The 7,631-nt window shown below is 40.0% G+C and overlaps 1 protein-coding gene across 4 annotated transcripts in view; it reads left to right on the plus strand.

Moving 5' to 3' along the window:
- The window catches only part of LOC108749806 (histone demethylase UTY), a 110,332-nt gene that overhangs the window by 27,293 nt on the left and 75,408 nt on the right, over window positions 1–7,631 (plus strand). The window lies entirely within an intron of this gene.

Below are 7,631 nucleotides of genomic sequence, written 5' to 3' on the forward strand. Positions count from 1 at the left end.
ACTTTCCGTTTATCGAATTGATGCGGAACGCGCGAATTTTTGGCCAGTGCTCCGATCGATGCCTCGGGGACGACGCTTTCGTGTACCGCCCTCGGCTCGCCGTTCGTCCTTTGACCCTTTTGCCGTGCAAGCGGCATGCGCGCAGGGCGCAACTCTACGGAGGGCTCGCGTTCGAGCCCGTTCCATTCGTTCACCGTTACGGCGAGCCCTGGTGCCGAAATATCTACCTGTTTCATCGTCGTTGTTTCCCATCGTTTTCTACTTTTAAGAGCACACGATAGACTTATACATCACATCGGAGCTATGTCAGGTTAGCGCGAAAACGAAAGTGATACTCTTTTCTGTGACGCGCGGCGAGGGGATTTAATGACCTCGGGATACAATGTTTTTTCGATACATTTCACACGAGTGTTACGCACACACCTACGAGCGGGTTCGCGTTTCGATAAACGAAAATGACACGTGCTTGTTCGACAAACGCAAAAATCCAAATTACGCCACGTGTTATCATTGTTATTTTACTAAATTTACAATTGCGAGCTGAATGCCCGAAAAATTGAGCATTTTATTATTGCCATTCATTGCATTTCGACATTCAACTTAAACTTTTGACCTAAATTGAATTTTGATATTCCAGCATCGAATATTAGTATATATCGCTCCTTTATTTAAAAAATAAACGGACACAAAACGTGATTTTCGAGTTAATTTCATGAATGAATTAAGTAAACATTGTCTTATCAGTCGTAAAAGATATGAATTTTATTTCATTAGAAAATTATCAAAAAATTGTAATTCCAAAAGAATAATAAAAAGAAAATTGTGAAAACTGTTACAACAAAATATTGGTATTTTCAAATAATATGAGATGAAATTGACAAAATCTGTATTAAGAATATATTCTTTATGTCGATATTTTTTAATTAGTCAATCATTTTCTGTCAAGTGAAAAAATAATTTCTCCTATTTTCTGAGAAATTGAATTTTTCTTTAGTTATGTCACTTCTGTAGTACCTACCTATATATTTTTTAATAATTTTTAATACTTAAAATTTACAATACTTTATATTAAACAATTTTTTGGGACATATATTTCGTATCAAAAAAATAGTTTTCTCTTAATAAAAAGAGTGGATCATGCGAACTCGTAATCGCAATGAAGGAGGCGAGTGCAATGCACATGACGTTTTCGCGTGGAAGCCGCACTTCCGGCCATTATGCTCTCTCATGGCCTTGATGAGGCCTTGCTCTAAATAGCGAATAAAAGCCGAAGCACCAAAGCCGCGGATCGAAACGCGACTCTAAACCTTGGCATTTGTGTTTTAGATCCGTTAAATCCTTTTACCGTTATCGCGATCATTTGAACACGGAGTATTTCTCACGCGAGTCGTAAATGGAAAGAATATACTTAGAAATTCTATCTTAAAAAAAAAAAAAATTTTTTTTTTAAGTGAGCAACCTGTGTAATAAATAATAATAATAATAAAATCTAATTGGCTCAGAGAATTAAATTAAAATTTCAATATAAATGTTCAAAGGGTAATGAGCTCGAATTAGCGCTGCTCTTAAAAAATAAACAAGTAGATATATTTCTTCCAAACCCGTTACGGTTTTCACAAAATCATCTTCGTGAATAATTAAAGTTTAACTGATGAATTGGGATGTAAATTAATACTTGGAGAGAGAGAGAGAGAGAGAGAGAGATATTTCAAAATGTCGTAAGTTGTTGATAAAAATGTATCACTGACCTTTCTACCGAAAGGCGGTGGCGGAAATCGGAGGTGGAAGCGATATTTAACGGTGTCGTTAATTACCATGGCTCGAGTTCGGATAAATGCAACAAGTAAGTGTCACGGATTCTCAATGATAATACGAAAAGGTCGAAGACTGTCGCAGCCGTCAGCTGACGCATTTAAAAAGAAAATTTAGTCTTTCGCAACCGACTTTTACGTTTCCTATTTTTAATATAATTCAAAAGCTGACAGTGTAACAATTCAAGAAGGCTAAAAAAAGTTATATATATATACATATAACGATAGGGCTACGTTTTGCCTACATCTTTAACATATCTCTTTCTATCCAAGGTAGCATTTAGTTTCTGTTTAATTAACTCGCTGCGTTTAATTACATTTTGCTCAGTACATAAAAAAATTACTAAAGAGATATTAATGACGTTAATCAAGGGGAATAAACTGCTCACACCTATCTGCACAAAAGCGCTGCAGTGTCTCGATAAAAATTTCTCTCGTGCGGTTTTCGATCTCGAGTTTGTGTCTGGTTTTTTCACTTCTCTTTTTCTTTCTTTGCACGCGAGCAAGATTGTGCTGCAGGATCCGCGAGATAGGAAGACGGTGGGCCGATGGGAGTCGGCGCAGAATTTAAATTCTCGATCCCTCACGGTCGCTGACCATGGCATTCAGGCAATGCCACCTCGCAGAGTGTTGTTGAACGAGTTGAAGATCACTGGCCCCCGGTTGTTTCTCGGTCAAAGCTCGGTGCACGCCGATGTGCTCCCGAGATCGATGAATCGTTCACGTACGTAGGCGCGTGCGACGGAATCGAAGAGAGAAAAGTGTGTGTGAAAAAGAAAGAGAATAAGATTAAAATTATTAATAGTCGAGTTCGAAAGGATAGAACATGCATTTCAGAGATATCCTGCATTAGAAGATATAATCCGGCAAATACCGGGCATCACTCGTGACTCTATTTAGATTTTATTGAAATTCGTGGGAAAACCGTTTGTGGATATTTTATATTTTATATAAAGGTATCTTATATAAAATATGAACAAAATTGATAGAGAAAAAGACAAATAAAATTATATCGGTAAAAGGAAGTAGACAGCAGCTTTCAAATACAGGAATTCGCAATGTATATAGTACTATTGAAAATCTCTGAAAAACAAGCACGTTGCATCGCGCTATATTGAATACGTAGCGAGTCTTAATTGATGGGAATTGAGGAGAAACGAATTTGTTTTACCACTTTATTACGCGATTATTTCATCTACGGACACAATTGTTCTTTAATTCTATTATTTTTGATATTGTCGATTGCGTTAACAATCGTCCAACTGATTTATTTCTTTTTCATTACATATATTTGGCATCTCGTTTAACTGGATGAGCATTTAAACGTTTAAATATTTGAAAAAAAAGGAAGAGATCGGAATCGAATCGCAATTGGTTTTTCAAAAGGGAACTCATTAATCGGGTTACACGTCGGATTTCAAAGCTGATTTTACATTTAAGGCTCAAATGTATTGTCTGTGCTGAAAGTGAAACTCGAAATTTATAGCTGGTACTTACCATATAAAAATGACATGTTACACACATATGAAACAATTTAACGGGGTCAATATTAATTTTTAATTTTATAATTTAAAACGACGGACGTAGCTTGTCCCAAATCGTGATTCGATTATAATTATGGTATCGCCATACCGCATATTATAGCTTTCTCATGGAAAAGCGCGCGCGACGAACAAAATAAGCGGCTTGCTCGCTTCGTATTTGCATTCCTCGTCGGTCGTAATGACAGTTATTAATCGGCGATTATGCACGATTGCGTTATGCCGCGATCGCAATCGGCAATTGGCGAGCAGCCGAAGAGACCGGCCGGCCGGCCGGCCGGCGCACGCGAGAGCCGATCAGCTGACACGCGTGATACACGCGCGAATTGATATCTCTAGTTGATTAAGAACGCGCGAATTGTTAGGGCGAATAACGCGCTGCAGCGCGCATGCTAACCGCGTCAGGAATGACGGGTCGCTTAACCTCGATGACTCTCGAGCTTTGTAACTCTGGCATTTATATCGATTCTCTCTCATTTCCCATTGCCGCTCTTTCGAGTTGCGTTAAACGTTCGCGATTTAACTGTGCAAAAGTGTGAAATTACGTCACATGGTATTCGCACTCTCCCTTTCTCCTGTATTTTATGCGCGAGGCCTCCTAAAGGAGCTGCTTTCGTATGAGAAATGTAAGAATTTATTGGATTGTGTAACAATAGTGGAACGTGGGAAGTGTTAAATACCTAGTGATAAAATTTTAATACAGATCATCGTTTATACTTTACCCTTCGTTTCGGGGATTTCGTTTCTATTTGAATACTTTTGTTTAATAATTATTTGTACGAGATGAAAAATTGTGATTAACCCTTCGTTACTCGCAGCATGAATTAAGTGTCCAGTTTTATAAAATTGCCAAATGTACGAAAGGAACAGTTTTTGCTATTTTTGCTAAAGTGCATTATTATATATACATATATAAAGTACAGTGTATTAAAAAATTCAGTTAGATATTTTCGAATCTGAAACTAATTTTGTTAAATTATCAAATTCGTTAATTAAAAGTTTATGTTTATAAAATTATATTGATAAGAATTGCCAATAAAGAAATTATATTTTAGAAACTTTGTTCTAATCTACAATTGGATTATACAAAAAATTATACAGTGCGCTCTTTTCTTTGCGAGTTCAGATCATTCATAATCCTACGTAATTAACGAATAATTAACGTGACAAAAAAAATCATGCGAGTAATAAGGGTTAATACATTATTACGTTGTAAAGAAATTTATGTTGAAAAAACAAAGCCGAGACTCCTCTTCGTGAGAATTCGCGTCGCTGATTCTTTCTTGTAAACTTCCGATCTGAGTGAAGAGTTGGAAATTAAAATGGAACCTCGTAGGTTCGATCTCGTGCGAGTGCTCGAGCGGAATCCCGCGGGAATAATTTGCGCGTAAGACTAGTTTCGCGGGGAGGAGAAGGAGGAGGAGGAGGATGGGGAGGGTGGGGAGGGGGAGGGGGGATGAAGGACGAAGATGCGTTCGCACTCGTTCTCGCTAGCGGTTAGGCTCGCGCGCGTTCCGCCCGAGGTGGAGAGATGAGGATGATACAGGTACTAGAGAGGAGAGCGAGAGCCGGTTCGTTGACCCTCTGCCAACGGACGGTCGGTCCTTCTCTCGTGTGTACGCACGCTCGCACGGTTCTTCCGACCGGAGGTTTTCGTGCGAGTTTCTTATCGCGGCCCGACAACTCGCCGCCCCGCTCGGAGATAAAGAGATTCTCTCTCTCTCGCCTCGTCACGCCCGAAATTGTATAAATTCTGGAAAGAGTGCTTTTACTCTTCTATCTGTACGCGGTAACGGGTCTTCGACGCGATAACAATTGTTAAGAACGCCAAGTACAATAACAGTGATGATGAGATCGCCGGGGAATAATAATAGGGAGAGTAACGGCATAGGAAAATATTGATGATAGTAATTATCGCAGCGAGAAACGATGCACGATATCGCGGAGTAAAGATAAAGAACTGAAGCAGATAGATTGTACACTTGGAGAAAAATATAGTGGTATCTATATAGTGATATCAACTTGTAAAGGTAACAACTGTACAAGTTTATATGTGGAATGTACAAACAATACACACACACACACACACACACACATATATACAGAAAATACTGCTGAACAAGAAATGTAATTTATTGTTAGCTTACTTTTTTTTTTAAATAACGATTGGTACTTTTGACACAGAAAACTTCTTGATAGTAGTTTTAAAATATATTTATCACAAAAAAACTAATTATCATGCAGTCCTCAAAACAATTTGTTTTTTTTTTTAAGAATATTATAAATTTATATCGAAGAAGCGACTTTATATAATAAGCAAATTGAACTTGTTTTAATTTAATCGTCTTTCTTATTCTGTTACAAAACATATGCTGATCCAATTATATATTTATCTATTCTTTACCAAAAAATTTCTCTCTCTATACTGAAAAGAATTTACTAAATTTTCTTTCAATAGTAGTACTAACTAAATATTTACTAGATGTAAACATATATTTATTTGTACATGAATCATTAATTGAATTTAAGTATCATTTTTTTATCGAGTATATATTTATTTACTATAAGTTAGTACTAAATAAGTATTTTTCAAAATTTAGTCAACCTTTCTCAGTATACATAATAGAAACTATTCATAATTTACTTAATTTTCACAGCCTCACATTTCACAACCTTATATTTATCATTTTGTAGCATATCTTTTGGAGCTATTATGTATACTGTATGCCACCAAATCGCGATAAATGGTAGTGTCTCCGCCAAGAGAGAAAAAAAAAACAGACTTCTCTACAGAGAGAGGAGACGCCTCGGGAGAAGAAAAATATTCGAGGATTCCGAGACCTCTGTATTTAGCGTGGACTTGGAGAAGGCCGCGTTTACCGCTAAGCGGTGTAATCTTTCGAGCTCGCACGAATGAGAAACGGGATTACCCTCGTTCTGTTACCGTGTGTAGGCCACATGGCCTCCGAGCAAGATTAGCGAGGGCCGATCTTATCTCGATCTCTTCTTATCAATCCCCCCCCCTCCCCGCTTACGTATAGGTGCGCTTTTGCGTGGACAACTGGCGGTTTCCGGCACGTACGTGGAATCCTGTTCGCACTTAGTCATCGTCTACAGTTAACTTCCTGCCTCGCCGTCCTGTGTCTGATCGCCCTCGTATCGCCGTCGTTGGGACGTGCTTGTCTCTTTTTCCGAAAACTCACAATAACTCGGAGTAACTTCGAACTACGACGGTAATACCGACAAGCTGCGGGGAGATTAAAAGGAAAGTAAACGATAAAAATAGCAGCAGCGCGACTCGACTCAGTGAGTCAGTGACGAGGTCAACGTTCCCGTGTAATTTGCTCTAGTATATAGTTTTTCACGTTTCCCAGATATTTCCGTGTACACGTATATACGAAACGGTCAATCGCCTACTTCCTTTTGCACTTTGTGGCGGATCTAGTAGGGGTGCGTTCCGTTTTGTGTTACTTTACAGTCCGGGATGCGTTTCGTTTTCACCCCCACGCTGTAAATCCCCCCACGTCGGTTCGTCCTCGTTGTCTGTAAAATATCAAACAGGATCAAATTATGCTGTAAGCGGCGTTTGTAAGCATAATTTGCCCTTGTTTAATATTTCATGATTATTAGGGCGAGCATGGCGGAATCTTTGCGCTACCAGAGAGATATTTGCCCTAGCAATTATGTCGTGTCGAAGAATTAGTGAACGCTTTATCGAACGATAGATGAACAATGGCCAATGGAAGAGTCTGCATCTGGCCGAGATAAAAAGTCGCACTACTCCGGTGCATCTAGATAGAGCGGCAGGATCTAAAAAGTAGGACAGCCGAAAGTGAATCTCTTGTGAATCGCTTTCGCGAGCGACCCTGACTATTTCGCTCTCGCGCTCGCATTCGCGGCCTCAGCTTGTCTCTCGGGGGACCCAAGAAAGGGGGGAGGGGGGGAGGGGCCCTTGCCGAGAGGCTCCGAAAACTGGTTTCGCACTCTCGCGAATGCGCGTCGGGCTTTCGTGAAGGACCGCACATTCGGGAAGGACGACGACGCACGGCGACGCTCGGCGACGCTCGGCGACGCTAGCCATCTATCGCGAACGCCAGGGGTTCTAAAGGGGCCCTAGAGGGGGACCTAAAGGGGGGCCTAAAGGGGGGCCTAAAGATCCCGAGGAGACGAATTTGTCGCTCGGTTGCTCGGTCCCCGAATCCGCGCGTCCTTAGACGGTTTAGGAGTGAGTTTTCGTGCTGGGCTTCAACCTGCCTGCCACTTCTTCTCCTTCTTTCTC

This window comes from Trachymyrmex septentrionalis, unplaced genomic scaffold, assembly GCF_001594115.1.
Source record: "Trachymyrmex septentrionalis isolate Tsep2-gDNA-1 unplaced genomic scaffold, Tsep1.0 scaffold318, whole genome shotgun sequence".
NCBI lineage: Eukaryota > Metazoa > Arthropoda > Insecta > Hymenoptera > Formicidae > Trachymyrmex > Trachymyrmex septentrionalis.